The following is a 22,966-nucleotide window of genomic DNA, read 5'->3' as shown; positions in this document are numbered from 1 at the left end:
GTTTTCAAAAATGGCGCACTTCATTCCTTGCATCAAAACGATGGATTCCACTCATATGGCTGATCTTTATTTCAAAGAGATTGTGAGACTTCATGGCATCCCAAAGGCCATAACCTCTGATCGGGATTCGAAATTCATGAGTCATTTTTGGCGAACGCTTTGGGAGAAACTTGGAACTAAACTTCAATTTAGTTCTTCTCACCATCAACAAACTGATGGGCAAACCGAGGTTGTGAATTGGAGCTTAGGAAACCTTTTGAGAAGTTTGATTGGAAAGAATTATCACCAATGGGATGAGGTTTTGGCTCAAGCGGAGTTTGCTTATAATCGATCACCGAGTCAAACTACGGGGCTGAGTCCGTTCGAGGTTGTCTATGGTAAGAAGCCCATCACTCCAATAGATTTAGCTCCAATCTCTCTTACTCATCATATCAGCGGGGAAGGAGAAGATCATGCTAAATATATCAAGCAATTGGACGAGAAAGTTCATCAAAAAATTATCAAGCACAATGAGAAGTATCAGAGGGAGGCGAACAAGCATAGAAAGCGTTCTGTTTTCAAAGAAGGAGACTTGGTTTGAATTCACTTGAGAAAGGAGCATTTTCCTCGAGGTCGATATGGAAAATTACAGCCTAGAGTTGATGGTCCTTTTCGGATTTTGAAGAAGATTGGTGATAATGCTTACAAGGTGGAGTTACCTGGAAACTATGGTGTCTCAGTCACATTCAATGTTGCTAACCTTTCACCATACATAGATGATGAACATGTTCCAGATTCGAGGTCGAATCTTCTCCAACCAGGGGAGAATGGCACTGGAACTTTCACTAGAAAAGTTGACCAACTTTAATCATTAAACTGTTTTCATTGGGAATGAATTATGATGCATGCCATATACCGTTGGGAAGCCTAAGAAGTCTTGTTTCTAACAAAATTTACAGATCTCAAAAATATTATGTCTAGAAGAAGTTATGGCTGATTTAGTGAAGTGGGGCCAGACTGTGATGGAACTCGAAGAATCACCTCTTTCTTAGAAATTGTGGTTATTCGTCTCATTAAATTGCATCTAGGTATCTACATAATCTTAGTATTTAACTATCTTTATAATTATTAGTATCAAAGTTCCTATTTTCTAGGTATTGAGATCATGCAAGCTTATTATTTCTTTTGACTCACTTGGAGAGTTGTTCCAAGACTTGTCTATATAATGGCCTCTTTTGAAAGCTTGTGAGGATAATTTGGGAAATAAGAATTATCTTGAGCTCTTGAGCTTGTTTAGAAGTTATTATCTTCTATTTATCTTGCTCTAAAATCTTTTGGTGGATTCCTATAGCGGTGAGTGTTAAGTAGTTCCTTGTGTTTCCTCCTACTTCTCTAATTACTCGGTGTCAGAATAGCTTGGTGAAATGTATAGAGCATAAGAAGTCTAATGTTAACTACAGAATGCATTCAAAAGAAACATCCTGGCAATCATGTCCATGATCTGAACTTCTAAAAATTGCTAGATATAGCACTATACTTGCCTCAGTTGTGACTTTCCTTTGTTCCTCCAAATCACAATTGTTTCCAAGCAAGATCTGTCACCATACTAGGATTGCCCACAACACAGCTCCATGTAAGAATAAAAGCTTGGGATTATATGCTCACAATATTCCTTCTTCAGCTTACCTTGTTTCTGCAACTCTTGAACCCACTTCTTAGCCCTCTCAAATGATTCCTAAACTCACAAGAGAGAAAACAAAGTCATCAAACCATAACATAAAGCAGGAACAACGAAAAACAATCTATTTTATTCAAGCACGTTTTATTGTGTTGCCATTGAATGAGAACAAAACGAGAGAAAGGTAAGCACCAATTTGGATATGTCATACACAATAACCGCCGCCGCCGCTCCTCTGTAGTAGATTGGAGCTAAGCTGTGATACCTCTCCTGTCCCGCCGTGTCCAAAATCTCAAGCTTCACCGTGGCATCGCTCACCGCCAACGTCTGGGAGAAAAAGGCAGCTCCGATAGCGAGCAACTGTGATAGAACACACAAAACAACAACAAAAAATTCCCAACTTTCACCTCCAACCTATTCAAACATCACATAAATGTTGATAAAATTAGTATGTTGTGGACATATTTTAACTGAGTTAGTGGAGAGAAATAATAGGATAATTGATGTAATGTGGTGTTAGTGGGTCAATGAGTTGGCAAGTTGAGTTAGGGTGGAGGATAGTGGTTAATGTTATGGTGTTAGTGGAGTTAGTGGGGTTTTTTAATATATAATGTATTAGCCTATAAATAGGATATGTATGATCAATGAAAGTGTGTGAAAAACTTATTTTTTATCCTCCTTGTGTCCTCGACTCATCTATTTTTCTTATCAGTGGTATCAGAGCGAGGTTTCGAATAGAGTTATGTCTTCCGAAAGTTTTGTACAACCTGTCATTCCTCGATTTGATAGTCACTATGACCATTGGAGCATGATCATGGAGAATTTTTTAAGATCTAAAGAATATTGGACGATCGTGATTTCTAGAATAGCATAACCGATAGAAGGTGTTGCGCTAACAGATGCACAATTGAAAGATCTTAAAGCAAAGAATTATCTCTTCCAAACTATTGATCGCTCAATCTTGGAAACCATCCTCTGCAAGGATACCGCCAAAGATATCTGGGATTCTATGAAAAAGAAGTATCAAGGTACAACAAGAGTGATAACGAGTCCGTCACACTCGTAAATCAAATTAACAATGTATAATTCCATGAACCCCTTATCCACACAATCATGTAGTAATAACGAGCCCAGGATCGAACCTCGAGGAACAAAAGGTAGGATGTAATCTAGGATTGTGTTTTTATTCCTATTTTTTGGGGTTTTAACATGTAAATGGGGGCTTGAACTTTAAATCCAAATTTAGCAAATGAAATGCAAGCAAATAAGAAACTACTCAACTGCTGAAATTAAAGCTAATTAAACTACAGAAAACTAAATTACTCACTAGTACTTAACCCTAAGCTAAAGCAAGATTAACAACAACTTTAAAATCAATTGAAACTAAATTACTCAAAACATTTGAATTAAAACAATTAAGCATAAAAAGAACTATGTAACTGCATCCAAATGACATATACTGAATTGTAAATCTATCAACAGTAAAGAATTCAAAAAGTAAACCCTAAACCATCTCAACTCCAAACCACTTCTCACAACAACTTCTCCTTGCCGTCACACAAGGAAGCATCAATGAAACCTCATCTCAACAATCGGGGAAGACAACCTTAGTAGCTAAACTCAGCTCAGCCTTCACCAGCACCATCAGAGACCTCTCCAAACAATCTGATGAAAATCGGAGCTGCCAACCTCAAGAAATCTGACAATATGTGAGCTACAACTTTAGATCTGATGTGGAGAAGATGATGGATGGAATGTCGTCGGGAATGGTCTAGTAGCAATGGAGGAACACCGCCAAAGCTCACGAATGGAAAGCGGAACCTCGAATCGGAAGAACACCTCCAAATCGGGCGCGGCAGAACAGTCAATCGCAAATAGAATTCTCTCCGTAGGACCACCTTGGAACGAGGTCAGATCACCGGAAGTTGGTCGGAAGCGTCTGAGAACATCATCGCCGATGAAGTTGGCCGGAAAACTGATCTTGAAGTCGAGATGGGGTCGGAATCCTGGAAGAAGCTCGCCGCGGGACACGAAGCACAATGCGGAGGAATCGACAAATCTCGAGCATTGTAGCTTCTGTGTTTTAAATCAAATCTCAGATCTGATCGGACGGCTGTGAGCGATTCGAGGCTAAGTCAACGGTGAAAGTTTGCCTAAACTCCGATCCGAAGGTACTGATCTTCATCAAGGGTCTGGATCTACTCTCCCTTAGGTCGGATCGACCAGATCTTCACTGGATGGTTAAGATCAACCCAATCTTTGATGAACGATTCAGATTAATTCAGGCTTGATCAATGGCTGTATGAACTCAGATCTGGATCAAACCCTCTGGATCTTCATCTATGGCTGAGATCACCTCCTCATTAGGTTGGATGGGCCAGATCTTCAATGGATAACTCAGATCTGCTTGATTGTAGATGAACGGTCCAAATAACTCCAATGTTTGATCGTCTCGTTTAAACTCCGATTAGAGCCCAATTTCGGTTCAAATAGATCCAAATCCAAGATCCTTTGATGCCTAAAAAATAAGAATCAAATATTAGTATCAAATAACACCAAAAATAAGATAATTTACAATTAAGCCCAAAATAAAGACAATGTATGAAATGTGATGTAACCATGATTTAAACCTATGAAATCAACATCAAACCATGCATATATGAATCAAAATAATACAGTAAAATCATGGTTATCAAATCCCCCGCACTTAATCTTGAACGTCCCGTGCAAGTAAAAAAAATTAAAAAACATCTCCACACCAATTTTCTGACAATACCTAGAAGATAGTAAAAAGAGTTTAACTAAGACCATCTAAAGATCACAAACAATCATGAATACAATCCAAACAATAATCAGTAGGTATGGTAGCTTCAATCTAATTGAAAAATTAAGCAAGATGCAATCTCACAAGGGATTTACCTATTCTAGCTCTCACACTCAAACATGTGTATAAGTGCCGCTCACTCAATGCAACTCACAACATTTCACTATCATAAGCTTGCTTATTTTCTAATTCTCCACCACTATAAACATAACATACATGAATCAAAAGGATTTCATCAACAAGAATTGGAATGGAATAAAAAAGAACAATGAAAGTGAATGAAATAGGCAAAAGAAAAGAACTCAATGAAAAATTAAGGAGATGAGAGTATTGGAGGAATATACTTGATGAGTTGACCAATTTGATGTAAAAAATGATGAATATCATTTGTCATTATCAATACAAAAGATCAAGCTAACCTCCCCTTCAATTTGATGGCTATCCAAAAATTTTGATACTCTATCTCCACACTTGATACTCTTTTGTTTTGCCACTGTTTTTTTTCTTTTCTTTTCTCTGTTTTTTTTTACTGTTTCACTTCAATTTCAGCACATTGAAAATAATCTCACATCATGTATCCAACACCCTCCACACTTAAACCATTGTCCGTCTCGGACAATGAAACAAAACATAGAATCACATAAAACAATCAAAGATGCAAGGTTCTGCTATAATCTATAAATAGAATCTGATTTCTATAATCCGCCACTACAGATTCCAGCATCAAGCATTGTAAGTCAAAGAAGATCAAATTTCAGCTCCATGAAGTACCAATTCAAACTCCATGCACTTGCAATAAGCAGAGTAGAACCTGCTGTTCAGATAGATCTCAGAAATTTGACTCCAAGGCTGCAGATTTCAATGTAGTGTCCTTGCACACATCAGATGGTTTCAGTGTTTCCAAGTTCAGCAACCCTGGTGTGCTATAACTAAATAGAAACTGAAGTGTAACACAAAATTTAGAACTGAAAAACAGAACTGAGGAACACTAGTAAACTCCAATAGCAGCCTCAAAGTTTTACACACAAAAGACTTGCTCCTGACCAGCAATTAGGTTGAAAATATCCACTTCGTTAACTAACAATTCTAATTAGCAACATAATTAGGAATTGGCACATGAAATCCAACCACTCCAGCAACTTGATTTAGCTTCAATTCCAAATTTCAGAATTAACAGGTTTGAAAAAAACTGTAGAAACACATGGCTATCGAAGTCCATAGTTGAAGTATAGGAACATCCTCTTAACGTGTTGCTATCAAAGACAATAATAACATCTAGTTTCAGCTCTTACATTCTAATTCCAACAAATTGATTCAGTTACAGCTTTTCATATTTCAAGATTAGAGTTAATACAAAATTTAAATCTGTGAACACATGGCTAGAAAGAAATACCATTTGTTAGTAAATAAGCATGAGCTTAACTTAATCTTTTCATTGATCACGAAATTGCATTAGGGGCTTGGCACACAGTCTATAACAACTGATACATCACAAATCTGTAGCCATTTCTTAACAAATGAAGAAAGCAAAAACATGTCCATTTCTAAATCTTCTTGACACTAATTTGAGTGTTATCAACTAGGCATTTATAGGAATCTCAGCCACTGAATTCCACATTGCTTCCATAGCAATAATAATCATACTGTTGAATATTTTAAACTGCAGTGGAACTAGAACATTCAACCATAATTCATTTGTGCACATAGCAGCTCATGATTCTGTTAAAGACTTTCTGCATTATAGATTCCAGTAGCTCATGATTATGTTATCTAACACATATTCTCATTGAATTTAAATAGATAGGAGCAATAACTACAAGGTTGCTGGTTAGAACAAAATACATTTTAGCCCTAAACATGTACTTGTTGGTACATGAGTTCCATATCTGCAGAAATAGAATCAAATGTTGCAGAAATTTTGAGTTTAGATTCTGGATTCTGAAAATCAGCAACAACTTAAAGACAATCAAACTAAATTCTTCAGGATTCATTTTTTTTAAAAGAAATCTCATTTAGCACTAGAAACTGAGTTCTTGTGCTTACAGTTTCAGAATTTCCATTCTGAGCTTGCAGATTTGAATATTTACAGAAGTGGAATGAAAAAGAAATTGAATTTCAGTTGCTTCTGATCAGAATCAGCACACTACATTCCATTTCAGAATAAAGCTGATATTCGAATATTTGATATTCTTCCTCAGCAATAGAACAACTCTTAACAAAATTTCTCTTGACAAATTCAGCATGTAAGCTATAAGGATTCAATTTCTGAGCACTGATTCCAAAATGCTGCAAATTTTTAACCTTAAAGAGCTTAAAAGGAAGACAACACCAAATGTCAACAAGAGAAAAACAGCTTCACTTGAACCTTTCATTAATAAGGAATCTACATAAAGAATTTGGTACGCTGTAGATCTATGTTAGTACTCAGTTACAGGGATTGCTTTACTGGTTCTTTTCTTCATTCCTTCAGATCCAAAAATTAGCTCATTTCTGAAAATTCCAGCCTTGCAAATTTAGCTACAAGATTTCTATGAGCTCTTCTCTTATGTAGTAGCTATTTCGATTACTAATAAGGTATCAACTCAACTTCTATCAATTTAAATCCTTGGATTCTACTTTAGCAATCTATAGCTACCAGCCAGCACTTTCAGGAATCCAGAATCCAGTCTTAAGTCTCGTATAATAGAATACATCTCATGTTATCCACTTACTTGATACACTTTTAAACCATTGTTATTTTTTTCTTCTGCAGGTTCCCTTTTCTATTCCTATCTTCAGCAAATTCAATAAAGATATGCTTCTCTATTGCATTGGTAGAAGACCAAATCAAATTCCATTAATCTCCAATAGCAGCCTTGAACACAAAATTCAAAACATCAATATAAATTCTGCACTTCAATTTGCACTAAGAAATGAACTCCAAATCTATCCATTCTATTAGGTTGCTGAATATTTTTGGATTTTGAAATTTCTGCAGGTTTCTCACAATTATAGCAGAAAAATTTCAAGACTGCACTAATAGGGCATTGAACTGTAAGATTGGCAGACCTGAGTCAGAATTTGCAGTATTCCCTGGCCCATAAAAATGTATCCTAGTAGTCAAAACCAGTTTCAACACAAAGCATTGGATCCAGTCAAACATTTCCAACATCATATTCATCAAGTCTGAATTCTGATTTCTGGAATTCAGCTACAATTAGTAAACATGATCTTATCTAAACCCAATGAATCAAATCTTCACAAGTTTCAGAAATTCAGACAATTAGCCCAGAAATTATTTCCAGCAATTTGAATTATAGAATCTGAACTCAGCTCCACAGAACAACTCTAAGAATATATATATTATATATGTCTAGCTTTCCTTGAGCTTTCCATTGACTAGAGAATTTTGTGTTCAGCAATCCAGTAGTAGAATAAAATTCAGCAACTTTCTGCTTCTTGCATTTCTGCATTTCTATTAGCTTACTGCCTTTCCTGCAATTAAAACTTGTTCTTCATTTGCCTTCAACCCTTGCTTCACACTCAACTCAAAAATATCTTCCAAGGTTAAATGTATTTAAGGAAACAACATATTTATTCTCCAATTTAATCAGCAATTTCATCCCTGAATTACTGCACTAAAGAGCCATTTCAGTTCTCATTTTATTTCTGTCCAGCCCCTATAAAATTTTGTTTCCCTCTTTCATTTGATCTTCAGCAAGACTAAACCACATTTTCCTACAATGGCACGAAAATTCATCTTGAATTTGAGCTTTCTCCTGCTGCAATAACAGTCCAAAACTCAAGCTGCAGATTTGATTCATTTTCAGTTTTCAGCATAGTTTCCTTGTCTAGTATCATATTTCTTGTCATAAAATCTCATAGCTCTGTTGAAGCAAGATAATCCTTTGTCAATACTGGGTTAGCAGGTGGGTTTCAAAATTTTTAATGAACCAATAGCCTTGATTTCACTCTGCATAGCCACTGTTGATTCCATTTCTGAACATTCTGGTCTTTGTACCAATTGCCACTATTTAGCCACAAGATATTTCAATACTTTTTCATCTTGTCTCTTAAGACCCTTTACAATGCATAACTGAGAAGTTTACAGGTTCCAGCAACTCTACATGCTACAATCCATTTCCCAATTTGGCACAAAATTGCCACATTTTTCTGCAAAATCTGCACTGCTCAAATTTCTGCACTATACTCATTTCTGTCATTCCAGCAATCATCTTCTTTTGTTTTCATTTGTTTCCTTTCAGATCTTAAATTTCATTTCTTAAATTGAGTATCACTTCACAACCCAATCAACCATCACTGTCTTCTTCTTCAAAATTCTTGAGCATAAACTAATTTTCCCCCACACTTAAAACTTTGTCCATCATCAAACAATCTAACTCATCAAGATAGTGTTGGTGCGGGAAGCATCCGACGATCAAACCCGAGTTTTGATAATGGCAAAGGATTCAAAATTAAGGGGTTTTGTGATCTGACATCTTTGTTGAGTGTTTCAGGAAAGTCCTAACTGCGGTTAGGCAGGTGAAAACCCTAGGGGGTGGTAACCCTAGGTCCTAGGGGGTGGTAACCCTAGGTGGAGAAAAGTCCTAGCTGTGGTTAGGCAAAGGGAAAACCCTAGGGGGCGGTAACCCTAGGTCATAGGGGGTGGTAACCCTATGCGGAAAGTCTTGGCAGGTCGATGGCTTCAGGCAAAAGTCCTAGGGGGTGGTAACCCTAGGTGGAAAGTCCTGGTGTCGCGAACCAGGTGAAAGACTGGACTAGCCGGGAAGCGGATGTCCAGCAGAAAGTCCGGAAGCGTCGAGTGCTGAGCAAAAGTCCAGTCGATCTGGAGGATCGCACTGGCAACAGGTAAATCTCCTGAGTAGGTGAGGACGTGCTAGGGTTTCCGGGGGGGGAAACCTGAAGTCAGACCCGGACAGTTCGAATGCTGTCAAAACTTTCATTATTATCATTCATTATGTTTCTGTGCTAACTTTGTTTTGCAGGGTATGTGTTTGGGACTAACACATTTTGCAGGAACAAAGGAGCAAGTTACAACTCGGATGAACAGTGTCCGAGGCGCCTCCATGGAGCTTGGAGGCGCCTCGGGTCAGCGCAGAAGGTTGGAGGCGCCTTAGATGAAGTTCAAGGCGCCTTGGGTCGAAGGTTGAAGGCGCCTTGGGTAGGCTGAAGGCGCCTTGAACTGGATGAAGTTCGACCAAGTCTGTGCTGATCTCCGCGGGTGACTCGGCCTGTTTAAGGCACCTTGAAGGGCTTCAAGGCGCCTTGAACACCCTTTATAAGGGGTCTCGAGCAGCAGCACCAATATAACGAACTCCAAGCAATCCTTACGCTACAAGCTGCTCTAGAAACACCCAGAAGTGCTGTTACAAGTCCCCGACAACCCGGAGCTTCAGATTCTGCTACTTTATTGTTGTCGGTATAATTTGTTTTAGTTCTTTCAATTGTAATATCTTATTGTACATTTTACGAGCTTATAGTTGTTGCCCACGGAAAGCGATCAAGGATCGCGGGCCTTCGAGTAGGAGTCGCCTTAGGCTCCGAACGAAGTAAAATCTCTCGTGTCTCTCTGTGATTGCATTCGTTATTTCCGCTGCGTATATTTACTTTGATAGTTTTACGATTCCGATACGATCAAAATAGCCACGAGCGCTATTCACCCCCCCCTCTAGCGCGTCTCGATCCAACAGATAGTCAACCAAAACCCTCAATGAAATGGACCAAGCAAAAGTAATCAAAGGTTAAAGTGCAAGAGAAGAAGTGTTTTAAGAAAATTATGAAGAAAGGAATTGGAATTTGTGAGGGATGAAGAATGAAAATAATCTTTCATTTCCATGCACACATATGCTATTGTGACTTTGAAAAGAAGCAAAGCAAGTTCTAGAGTTTCAATTGCTATGAGTGCATGTCACACAAAAATATAATAGTGATTAGGCTTAACGTGGTCCTCACTAGGTAATTTTCATGCAATCAAGCTCAATCAATCAAATTAGACTCTACCACCAAACAAACCAATATCATGTAAGTAAAGCATCCAATCATGTCAAATGACCTAAAATTAATGATCAAATTAAAGAAACTTTTACCATCTTAGAAATATTACTAAACAATTCATGGAGAATTTTATTAAAAATGGCATGCTATGTAACTAAACAAAATGCAAAGTATGGAAATAAAATGCAAATGCAAAGTATGAAACTAAAGAAAGTCTCTCAAAAATAATTTATTAACAAAGTATGAATTAAAATGCAAAAGAAAGCTAAATTAAAACCAACTCCCCTTTCATTTCCCGGTGGTTGAAGAAGGTTTAATAAAAGAATCCACCCTGGAAGTGGAGTAATTGTGGTTCCACTCAAATTCTTCTTATTACTCATTTTTCCTTTCAAAATTCTTTCTGGAGGTCTAAGGCGGTTCAGTGTAAGCATCCATTCCGGAAGCTTATGTTCTCCTACCACATCAATAAAAGAAAACACCTCCCACACATATGTGGGATAAAAAGAAAATAGGAGAACAATAGTGTGGGTAAAAGATATTTCAAGAAATGATTCACATCTAATAAAATCAATAAATGGTACCTCTATGAAATTTTCTGATATATCACAAACAATACTTACCTTGTCATCTTGAAAGGTACCTGGAGTGGTGATTGTTACCTCTTCCTCATCAACTAATGGCTCGGACTCTGATTCTGATGAATGTACATCTTCATGTAGTGATTCTTGGGTGCTTGGCTCCATAGCACAAGTCCCTACACTTACATCCTCTATTCTTGGTGATTCTTGAGGTAATGCTCCCAGTAAGCATTCCCCTACACTTAATTTTTCTTCATCAATTAAATCTTCATTTCCTGCATCTTCAACAACATCTAAAGCAACACTATTAGTAGAATCAGAAATTTGTACAACTAAATCATCGTTACAAATAAAACTAGATAAACCTTGTGAATAAATGGAAGTAGGGTCAGGCCTGATAGAATCACTACTTTCCATCTCTCCACTACAGTTTTGTGATTGTAACTGATCAATGGATGATGCAATTTGATCTAACTGACTCTGTATATTCTGTATCCTTGCAAATTGTTGCTCTTGATGCTCTCTCATTTGATGCATAACCTCGTTGCATTTTCACATTAATTCTTCAATTTGTTCTTGTGCATCCTCATACATATTCCGCTGCTCCATAGGTAGGTAGCACTGAGTCTGAGGCTGATAATAATGACTCTGACTCCAATCTCCAAAATACTGATAATATGGATCCATGGTAAAAAGAATTTTCTGTTCTTACACTGACAATCAGCAAATAAAATCAGAAGACTCACGAACAAACAAAATCAAAAACATGGATATATAATCATAAAAGCAATAAAACAACAAATTTTTTTTTTAAGTTTTCAAAATGAAGAACAATCCTAAAAACACCGCTACAAATAGTCTCCGACAACGGTGCTAAAATTTGATAACGAGTCTGTCATACTCGTAAATCAAATTAACAATGTATAATTCCATGAACCCCTTATCTACACAATCATGTTGTAGTAATGAGCCCAGGATCGAACATCGAGGAACAAACGGTAGGATGTAATCTAGGATTGTGTTTTTATTCCTATTTTTGGGGTTTTGACATGTAAATGGGGGCTTGAACTTTAAATCCAAATTTAGCAAATGAAATGCAAGCAAATAAGAAACTACTCAACTGCTGAAATTAAAGCTAATTAAACTACAGAAAACTAAATTACTCACTAGTACTTAACCCTAAGCTAAAGCAAGATTAACAACAACTTTAAAATCAATTGAAACTAAATTACTCAAAACATTTGAATTAAAACAATTAAGCATAAAAAGAACTATGTAACTACATCCAAATGACATATACTGAATTGTAAATCTATAAACAGTAAAGAATGCAAAAAGTAAACCCTAAACCATCTCAACTCCAAACCACTTCTCACGGCAACTTCTCCTTGCCGTCACACAAGGAAGCATCAAAGAAACCTCATCTCAGCAATCGGGGAAGACAATCTTAGTAGCTAAACTCAGCTTAGCCTTCACCAGCACCATCAGAGACCTCTCCAAACAATCTGATGAAAATCGGAGTTGCCAACCTCAAGAAATCTGACAATCTGTGAGCTGCAACTTCAGATCTGATGTGGAGAAGATGATGGATGGAATGTCATCGGGAATGGTCTAGTAGCAATGGAGGAACACCGCCAAAGCTCACGGATGGAAAGCGGAACCTCGAATCGGAAGAACACCTCCAAATCGGGCCCGGCAGAACAGTCAATCGCAAACAGAATTCTCGCCGTAGGACCACCTTGGAGCGAGGTCAGATCACTGGAAGTTGGTCGCAAGCGTCTGAGAACATCATCGCCGATGAAGTTGACCGAAAAACTGATCTAGAAGTCGAGATGGGGTCAGAATCCTGGAAGAAGCTCGCCGCGGGACGCGAAGCACAGCACGGAGGAATCGACAAAGCTCGAGCACTGTAGCTTCCGTGTTTTAAATCAAATCTCAGATCTGATCGGGCGGCTGTGAGCGATTCGGGGCTAAATCAACTGTGAAAGTTCGCCTAAACTCCAATCCGAAGGTACTGATCTTCATCGGGGGTCTAGATCTACTCTCCCTTAGGTCGGACCGACCAGATCTCACTGGATGGTTCAGATCTGCCTAATCTTCGATGAATGGTCCAGATTAATTCGGCCTTGATCAATGGTTGTATGAACTCAGATTTGGATCAAAACTTCTGGATCTTCATCTATAGCTGAGATCACCTCCTCATTAGGTTGGATGGGCCAGATCTTCAATGGATGACTCAGATCTGCTTGATTGTAGATGAACGGTCCAATAACTCCATGGTTTGATCGTCTCGTTTAAACTCCGATTCGAGCCCAATTTTGGTTCGAATAGATCCAAATCCAAGATCTTTTGATGCCTAAAAAATAAGAATCAAATATTAGCATCAAATAACACCAAAAATAAGATAATTTACAATTAAGCCCAAAATAAAGACAATGTATGAAATGTGATGTAACCATGATTTAAACATATGAAATCAACATCAAACCATGCATATATGAATCAAAATAATACAATAAAATCATGGTTATCTAAGAGGCAGCAGTTTCAAGCACTTCGTTCGGAGTTCGAAATGCTCTGAATGAAATCAGGAGAATCAGTTTTAGATTATTTTTCAAGAATGATTGCAATCATCAACAAAATGTTTATCCTTGTCGACAAGACAGAGGATGTCCTTATCGTCGAAAAATTCTTCGATCTATGACACCAAAATTTAATTTTGTTGTTTGTGTCATTGAAGAAGCAAATGATGTAAGTACTTTCAATTGATGAATTACAAAGTTCATTATTAGTACATGAGCAGAAAATCAATCAATGTGAAAAAGAGGCAAGCATTGAAGGCTTTATCAGAAAATCACTCTACAAATGGTAGAAGTGATAGAGGACGAGGAAGAGGCAGAGTACGAGGAAGAGGAAGAGGAGGTAGAAACAACAATGATCATGAGAACCAACAACAAAATCAACACCAAGAAAGCTATTTTCAAAGAAGAGGTAGAGGGCGTGGAGGCCATTATAATACAACTAATAGAACAAAGTCAGCAGACAAGTCTAATGTTGAATATTGCCAATATCATAGGTATGGTCATTATAGATCAGAATGTTATACTAATTTGAAGAAACAAAATGGAGATTAGACTAACTTTACAGAAGAAGAAGAAGTGCCCTTTTTAATGGTATGCCATGAGAAAGAGAAAACTCAACAGAATATATGTTGGGTTTTTCGGGCCGCGAAAATCGCTTTTCGCGTCGCGGAAACCCCGAATCACCCATGCCACTGGATCTCGTGCGAAGAGTATAGAACAAAATTTACGAGTACGAGTTTACAACTTAGATCTACTCCTAGATCTACATGAAGAAATAATATACCCTTGATGCGAAGCCCTTCGCAATCCCGCTTGTCCTCGGTTCGCCAGATCTCGAAAGTGTCAAAGTAGATACTTCTCTATGTGTATCCACACAAGCAAGAGATGGAGAAAAATCTCTAAGGATGTGCCCCGTCTGACATCTTGCACTGAAACAGTATCCTTGAGATCTCAAATCTCTCATGCCTCGCTTGACCTTGATACAATTGACGAAGATGTTCAACCATATCGTAAGCGCCCATTAACTCGTGTTGCTTCTGAAGCTCAGAGTTCATGGTCACGAGCATTAGACAAGACACATCTAATGCGTCATCTTGATGCTTCTTGAAAGCATCTCGGTCAGCTCGCGGGGCAGTGGCAGGAGGAGCCTCCGGAATGGGCTGCTCCAGAACGTACAGTTTAGAACTATTCTCAGGTTCCTGTACCAGTCCAGGAAGTTTGCTCCGTTGAGCTTGTCCTTCTCGAGGACAGATCGCAGGGAGAAGGTGTTCGTATTCGACATCATGGTAATCTACAACAGAAATAAAAGTAGAAATAAATATCATATTCTTAATCATTTAATTAGGCCTTTAACTAAATGATGCTCCCACTGAATTCTATAATTCATGTGGGACAAGATCCACATCATACTAACCCTTGAGTTAGCTTTGGCTAATACGCCCAAGACTTAGTATGATCGGTAGGTAACGATTACCAATTACATCTCTATGCAACTCTTGTTTATAGAATCAAAATCCGTATTTATATTAAAACTCGAGTTAGCTTTGGCTAATACGCCCGAGAGTTAATACATATGTGATTTTGACCTAACTTTCCAACCATTGGAAGAATGCCTATAGTTATACTCGATCCAACCGAGTTAACTAGGAATACTCAATCTAATTGAGTTGTACTCACCCATGCGTTGATAGGCGGGACCAAGATTGTCCCTCCGTACCCTACCAAGATAGTATGTATTGCTCTGCTTTGGCAGATTCAACAACTACATGCGATCGAGGTAGTGGTAGGTATCACAGCATGGTAGGCATTACGAGTTGACGTGATTTAGATCTAATCTAAACGATGATGCGTATCATATACTCGATAGATCTAATCTAATCGAAGGGTGCATCATGTGCACGACTTAGATCTAATCTAATCGTTAGGCACTAATTAATTACTTAATTAACTAGCATGCATCACATACATACAAAAGCAATTAATTAAATTAATTTATGATTTAGTCATGGCCCTACTACGATCTTCTCAAGCCAATGAGAAGATCGAATGGTCAACCTAAGGTCAACAGCTTCTCAAGCTCCTTCCGTTGACCACCTTGTGTTGCTCGTGCCCTCCTCGTAACTCCGTCTCGTGTGGACCTTCCACCGCTTCAAAATTTACATTACAATTTTGAAACTCGAGTTACATTTGAGTCTAAATCTAATTTACAACCAGAATATAAGAGAAAGGCACGATGCGCAGGTCGTGAAAATAAAAATAAAATAAATACAGCACACACATCACAAATAACGACGCGCAGGCCGTAATATGAATTACAACACAATTCTAATCTTATTGGATCCTTTTGGGCCATGACTATTACAAAATTAATATATAATTCTAAATTATATATTTTTCATAATTTTCTGTAATTTTCATAATTTTTTTTTACAATTTTATGAGTAAATTTTTCTCGGCGGTCCCGATCGCGGAACGAATCCCCTTGCGGGGCCAGGGGCAGCACCCCTACCCGCGATCTAACCATCGCGAGGGTTCCTTTGCGATCTAACAGCGCCTAAGCCCGCTGTCCAAAAAAATTTTGGGGCGAAGCATTGTCGTTTCGGAAAATTCTTCTCGGTAGTTGAAGCCTACAAGTGTCTAAACACTTGTGCTTCGCTTCTACGAGAAAAATACCCATTAAAACTATAAAAACATGAATTTACAGAAAGTTTATAGATCTATATTTTTCATAAAAATACGAATCTAAACTCGTACTCGCTTCGCACGTGGCTCTGATACCACCGAATCACCCATGCCACTGGATCTCGTGCGAAGAGTATAGAACAAAATTTACGAGTACGAGTTTACAACTTAGATCTACTCCTAGATCTACATGAAGAAAGAATATACCCTTGATGCGAAGCCCTTCGCAATCTCGCTTGTCCTCGGTTCGCCAGATCTCGAAAGTGTCAAAGTAGACACTTCTCTATGTGTATCCACACAAGCAAGAGATGGAGAAAAATCTCTAAGGATGTGCTAGCAACCTTAGAGATCAGTAGGGAGGAGAGGGAGAGCAAGAAGAAAACTCAAGATGAAGAAGAAGATGGAGTTACAACCACTTGAATGAAAAATCAATTTTTCATTCCACCTAAAAGTGGTCGGCCACTTCAAGGCATGTAACCCCCATGAAATATCAAGAGTCAAGTCTCTTGATCTCCTCCATGAGGTGGCATTTTTTCAAGTCAAACTTGATCAAATGAAGAAGCCTTGATGATGTGGCATTGGTCAAGTCAAAGTCAAGTCAAAACTTGACTCTTCATCTTCCTACTTAAGTCAAGTCAAACTTGACCACTTCTCTCCCTTGGTTGATCTAATCTAACCATTGGTTCAAGTCAATTTGAATTTAATGAATCTCTATTCATTGAATTAAATCAATTATATGAGTCTAAGTCCAAATTAGACTCACTTAACACATGAACCAAATTGAGTCCAACTCAATTAGCCTACTTTGGATTACTCTTAATCCAATTTGGTTCATCATATGAACGTAATCATTTAGGTTCATCTAATGAACCTAATCTCCATCTAATTGCCCTTAGTGTGTGAGCCTATAGGTTCTTGTAACGTTGGCAATGCCCCTAAACTCATTTAGGAGCATAAGTAATGAGCGGTATCTAGCAACACATCATTACTACCCAAGTTACAAGAATGTTGAGATCCAACATCACCTTGTGACTACTAATTGTGACTCCTCACAAAATATGACAAGTGTCCTTCTATCCTAGACATCTAGATTGATCAATGTGAGGCATAGACCGTGTCATCCTCTAATCAATCTAAATCTTGAACTCCAAGTAGACTCACTCAATCAAATGAGCTCAATATCCTATATTGACTCATTTGGGCATGGTCATGCACTTCGTGGTCTCACTCTATCAAGAATATCGATGTCGCTCCCATCATATAAGAGGGATAGATCTCATATACATCACTCACATCCCTCTGCATAATTCGTTACATACCCAGTAATCGCCTTTATAGTCCACCCAGTTACGGGTGACGTTTGACGAAACCAAAGTACATAACTCTTTATGTAGGGATCCATGGTGACTTCAGGTCTAAGGACTAGTAGTCATACTAATAGCCACATGAGAAAGTATATGACACTCATATAACGATCCATGATACTTTCTCATGGCGGGTCATTCAGTATACATTCTCCAATGCATACCCATGTGTCAACTTGATATCTCTATATCCATGACTTGTGAGATCAAGTCATCGAGTTGACCTACATGCTAGTACTATTGCATTAACATTATCCCTGAATGTTAATACTCGACTAGGAATGATTAAGAGTAGTGTTCCCTATATCATCTCACTATCAGTTCAACTAACCGATTGATATAGGTGAGAACCGTCTACTCAAGGACGTTATTATACTTAGTTTATTTGGCACCAATACAAGTAAGTATAATAACCAAAAACCAAATGCCTTTATTTATATAGAATATGATACAACAAGTCCAAAATACAATCATCACATGATTGGCTCTAGGGCTCTAGCTAACAATATATGGTATCTAGATACAGGCTACAGCAATCACATGTGTAGAGAAAAAGATACATTTTCAGACTTAGATGAATCCTTTACAGTTCTATCAAATTTGGCGACAACTCTACAATTTCTGTTATGGGAAAAGGAAAGGTAACCATACAATCAAAAGGAGACTCTACCCATATTATCTCTAATGTTCTTTTTGTGCTAGATTTAAAAACTAATTTGCTTAGTATGGGTCAATTACAAGAAAAAGGATATGAAATTGCTATTAAAAAAGGAGTTTGTTGGATTCAAGATGCAAAGTTGGGCTTAATTGCACAAGTTAATATGACAGCAAATTGTATGTTTCCGCTTTATCTTCATACTACACCACATTCATGTTTTTCAGCCAAATTTGATGATGAGGCATGGTTATGGCACTTTCTCTACGGGCATATAAATTTTGGTGGTTTGAAAACACTAAAATAGAAGAATATGGCGATCGGCCTTCCTCAAATTACAACTCCTTCTCAAGTTTGTGAAGAATGTGTTGTTAGCAAACAACACCGTAATCAATTCCCACAAGGAAAATCTTGGAGAGCAAAGGTGGCATTGGAGCTTATTCATTCAGATATTTGTGGACCAATAACACCGCATTCTAATGGAGGTAAAAGATACATAATTACCTTTATTGATGATTGTAGCCACAAAATATGAATTTATTTGTTGCAAGAAAAATCTAAAGCCTTTACAACTTTCAAAAATTATAAAGTACTTGTCGAGAAAGAAATTGGCAACTCAATTAAAGTTCTGCGTACAGATCATGGTAGAGAATATAACTCACATGAATTTGCAAATTTTTGTGAGAATCATGGAATCAAGAGACAACTTACAACAGCTTACACACCTCAACAGAATGGTGTATGCGAGAGGAAGAATCACACTATTATGAATATGGTGCGAAGCCTTCTGACGACAAGTGGTATTCCTAAAAGTTTTTGTCAAGAAGCAGTTAATTGGAGCATCCATATATTGAATAGAAGTCCTACATTATCTGATCAAAACATGACACTAGAGGAAGCCTAGAGTGGAAAAAAAAATCGACTGTTGATCATTTTCGGATTTTTGGGTGTATCGCTTATGCTCATATTCCAGATGAAAGGAGAAAGAAGCTAGACAACAAAGGTGAAAATGTATTTTTCTTGGTATGAGTAATACATCAAAAGCTTATAGATTATATAATCCCTGCACTAAGAAAATCATTATAAGTCGTGATGTTATTTTTGATGAAAAAGACACTTGGCCATGGAATCAAAATGACATTAAAAAAACTATCCCTATTGATTTTGATGATGATGAGAAAATACAACAGCCTATGGAGGATGAGCGACATGAGGAAGTCTCTCAAAATATTCCAGCAGATCAAAGTTTGGTTGAAGCAGAATCACAAAGGTCACAACGTGTTTGAAGAAGACCAACATGGATGTCTGATTATGAGGTGACTGGAATTGATCAAGGTGATGATCCTCTTACACATTTTGCTTTATTTTTTTTAGATTATGACCCCACTATCTTTGAAGTGGTTGTTAAAGAATTAAAATGGAGAAAAACTATGGATGATGAAATTACAGCAATTGAAAAAAATAATACATGGGAGTTATGTGATCTTCCTAAAGGGCAAAAGACTATTGGTGTAAGGTGGGTTTACAAGACAAAGCTAAATGAACATGGTGAGATTGACAAGTACAAAGCACGCTTGGTGGTGAAGGGCTATAAACAAGAGTTTGGTGTTGACTATAAGGAAGTTTTTGCTCCTGTAGCAAGACATGGTACAATCAAAGTGGTGATAGCGATGGTGGCACAAAATCCATGGCCTATCTTTCAATTGGATGTAAAATTAGCATTCCTCCATGGAGATTTGAAAAAAGAGGTATTTATCGATCAACCTCCGGGTTATGTGAAATTTGGTAATGAGCATAAAGTTTATAGATTAAAGAAAGCTCTATATAAATTAAAACAAGCCCCACGAGCTTGGTATAATCGTATAGAAACTTATTTTTTGAAGGAAGGCTTTCAAAAATGCTCTTATGAACATACTCTTTTTATTAAGATTGATGATGGAGGAAAAATATTGATAGTTTATTTATATGCAGATGGCTTAATCTACACTAGAAATAGTACATCTATATTTGAAAATTTTTTAAAATCTATGATAAAAGAATTTAAAATGTCTGATCTTAGTATGATACATTATTTTCTTGGTATTGAAGTGGTGCAAGCTTCTGTTGAAATTTTTATTTCTCAAAGAAGATATGTGCAAGAAATTTTGGATAGGTTTCAAATGAAAGATTGCAATCCTATAAATACTCCTTCCGAGTTTAGAGTGAAGTTATATAAAGATATTGGAGGGAAGAAGGTTGATGCCCCACTTTACAAACAGATAGTGGGGAGTTTAATGTATTTGACAGCGACGAGACCTGATATTATGCATGCTGTAAGTATGATTAGTAGATACATGGATTGTGCTATAGAAATGCATCTCTTAGCTGCAAAGAGAATTTTTCGATACTTGCAAGGTACTAAAGAGTTTGGGTTGTTTTATAAAAAGGGAGAAAAGTCAGATCTATTTGGTTTTACATACAGTGATTATGCAGGAGATCTAGATGATTGAAAAAGTACATCTAGGTACATTTTCATGTTGGGTACAGGAGCTATTTCATGGTATTTGAAAAAATAATCAATCGTTACATTATCATCCACGGAAGCTGAGTTTGTTGCTACAACATCTTGTGCTTGTCAAGCTATTTGGCTAAAGAAGATTCTTACAGAATTATATTTCAAAGATGATGGATCTATTCAGATTTATTATGACAATAGTTCGACAATAAAACTTTCTAAAATCCAGTGCTACATGGTCGAAGTAAACACATAGATGTGAGGTATCATTTCCTGAGAAATCTCACAAATGATGAAGTCGTTAATTTGTTTACTACAGAAGCGAGGATCAAATTGTTGATATACTAACCAAGCCTCTCAAATTTGCTACATTTCAAAAGCTCAGAAAGCTACTTGGTATTTCTACATGGAGTTTAAAAGTTTGACTCTTTTTAAACTGATTATTACATTTAGAATATCAGTTTAAGGGAGGGATTGTTGATAAAATTAGTGTGTTAGTGGGCATGTTTTAATTGAGTTAGTGGAGAGAAATAATAGGGTAATGGATGTAATGTGGTGTTAGTGAGTCAATGAGTTGGCAAGTTGAGTTAGGGGTGGAGGATAGTGGTTAATGTTGTGGTGTTAGTGGAGTTAGTGGGGTTTTCTAATATATGATGTATTAGCCTATAAATAGGATATGTATGATCAATGAAAGTGTGTGAAAACTTATTTTTTATCCTGCTTGTGTCCTCGACTCGTCTATTTTTCTTATCAATAAATTTCATGGCAAAAGGGGGAAGTGAACCAGAAGAACATGGTGGTCGACGAACTGACCCTTGACGAACCGAAGAACAAGGCTAGACTTCCCGGTCCCCATGTCTCCCAGTTAGACCTAGGGATCGAAGGAGACTGGGATTTTAGATAGGATAATAGAGCACAGGAAAATGGGAAACAGAGAGTCGACTTATGAGCTTGGCGTTGATGTTGTTACTGCTGATCGTCACCATGGGAGGGGATGGCGAAATAGGGCGAGTTTGATCGAATGGGATCAAGACGGATGAGTTCTCGCTTCTTGAATCCCGATGAAAATTTGAGAAATGCGATCGGAAGAACCGACAGTCATCGTCGCCGCCTACGCAACATTAAGGGCGCAATAGAAGTAACGAAAAATTACCGAATCGAAATCCAAAGTTTAAAAATTATCAAATCATTACCCATATTCATTGAGAGGTACTTTTCGCACCCTTGAGATGCCCCCTCCCCAATCCCACCTCAAATTTTAGAGATGCTTATGCTTATATCTTTATTCATTTTTTTATTGGTTTTATTTTTTTAACCAGTTTTTTTTTTAATTTTTATCAATTTTATTTTTATTTTTTGAATAATTTTTTTTATTATATGTTTGTAATCTCTTGTTTATTTTTAATCCTAGATTTTAAGAGTTATTATTTACAAAAATTTTAAAAATATATAAATGTATGGATCAAAATAAATATTATATACATATATATATATATATATATATATATATATATATATATATATATATATATATATATATATATATATTTTATTTATTTATTTATTTATCCGGCAGTAAGGACGGGGGACCCCCTTTGTGGGGAGCTAATGACACGTGAAGGTCAGAAGTCCAAAGGGTCAGCATGAGGCTCATCCGATCGGAGAAGGGTCGGGTCAACCGGCCGAATGGGTCCGAGCGGAATCAAAGACAACCCGACGGGAGTCGCCTCATGAATGGGGATATCGCGGAAGCGGTAGCCCGCCGTAGAGGCGTAGCATCAATGATGTGAAGGCAGTCTCGTGAAAGCACCCGTCGAACCGACACCCACGCCTCGGTCGGATTGATGCCGCCGCGGATGGACGCCGGCTCGGGAAAAAGAGACAAGGACAAGGGACATTGGGGAACATCTTCGACACAGGCATGTTCGGACCGCACAAGCCATAGTAATCCTACGGAAGGTTCTAGTCCCATCGAAGAAGGTGCCTTGTTATGGTGTCGTGCATGCTCCTCGGTAAGCCCATACTAAGGTATGGTAAAGGACACGTATATGCCTCGGTAGGTGTGCATAAGCCTCCCCACAGCTCTATATAAGAGCCCTCGACTTCGGAGGTACGCGATCTCTCATCTTTGGAGCC

General features: G+C 37.6%; 1 pseudogene; it reads right to left on the bottom strand.

Annotated features, from left to right (window-relative positions):
- Positions 1 to 705: 705 nt before the first annotated feature.
- On the bottom strand, positions 706 to 22,027 carry LOC122019313 (annotated as a pseudogene).
- Positions 22,028 to 22,966: the final 939 nt, after the last annotated feature.

This window comes from Zingiber officinale, chromosome 9A (assembly GCF_018446385.1).
Source record: "Zingiber officinale cultivar Zhangliang chromosome 9A, Zo_v1.1, whole genome shotgun sequence".
Taxonomy (NCBI): Eukaryota; Viridiplantae; Streptophyta; class Magnoliopsida; order Zingiberales; family Zingiberaceae; genus Zingiber; species Zingiber officinale.
This window is presented reverse-complemented; position numbering and strand designations above follow the sequence as displayed.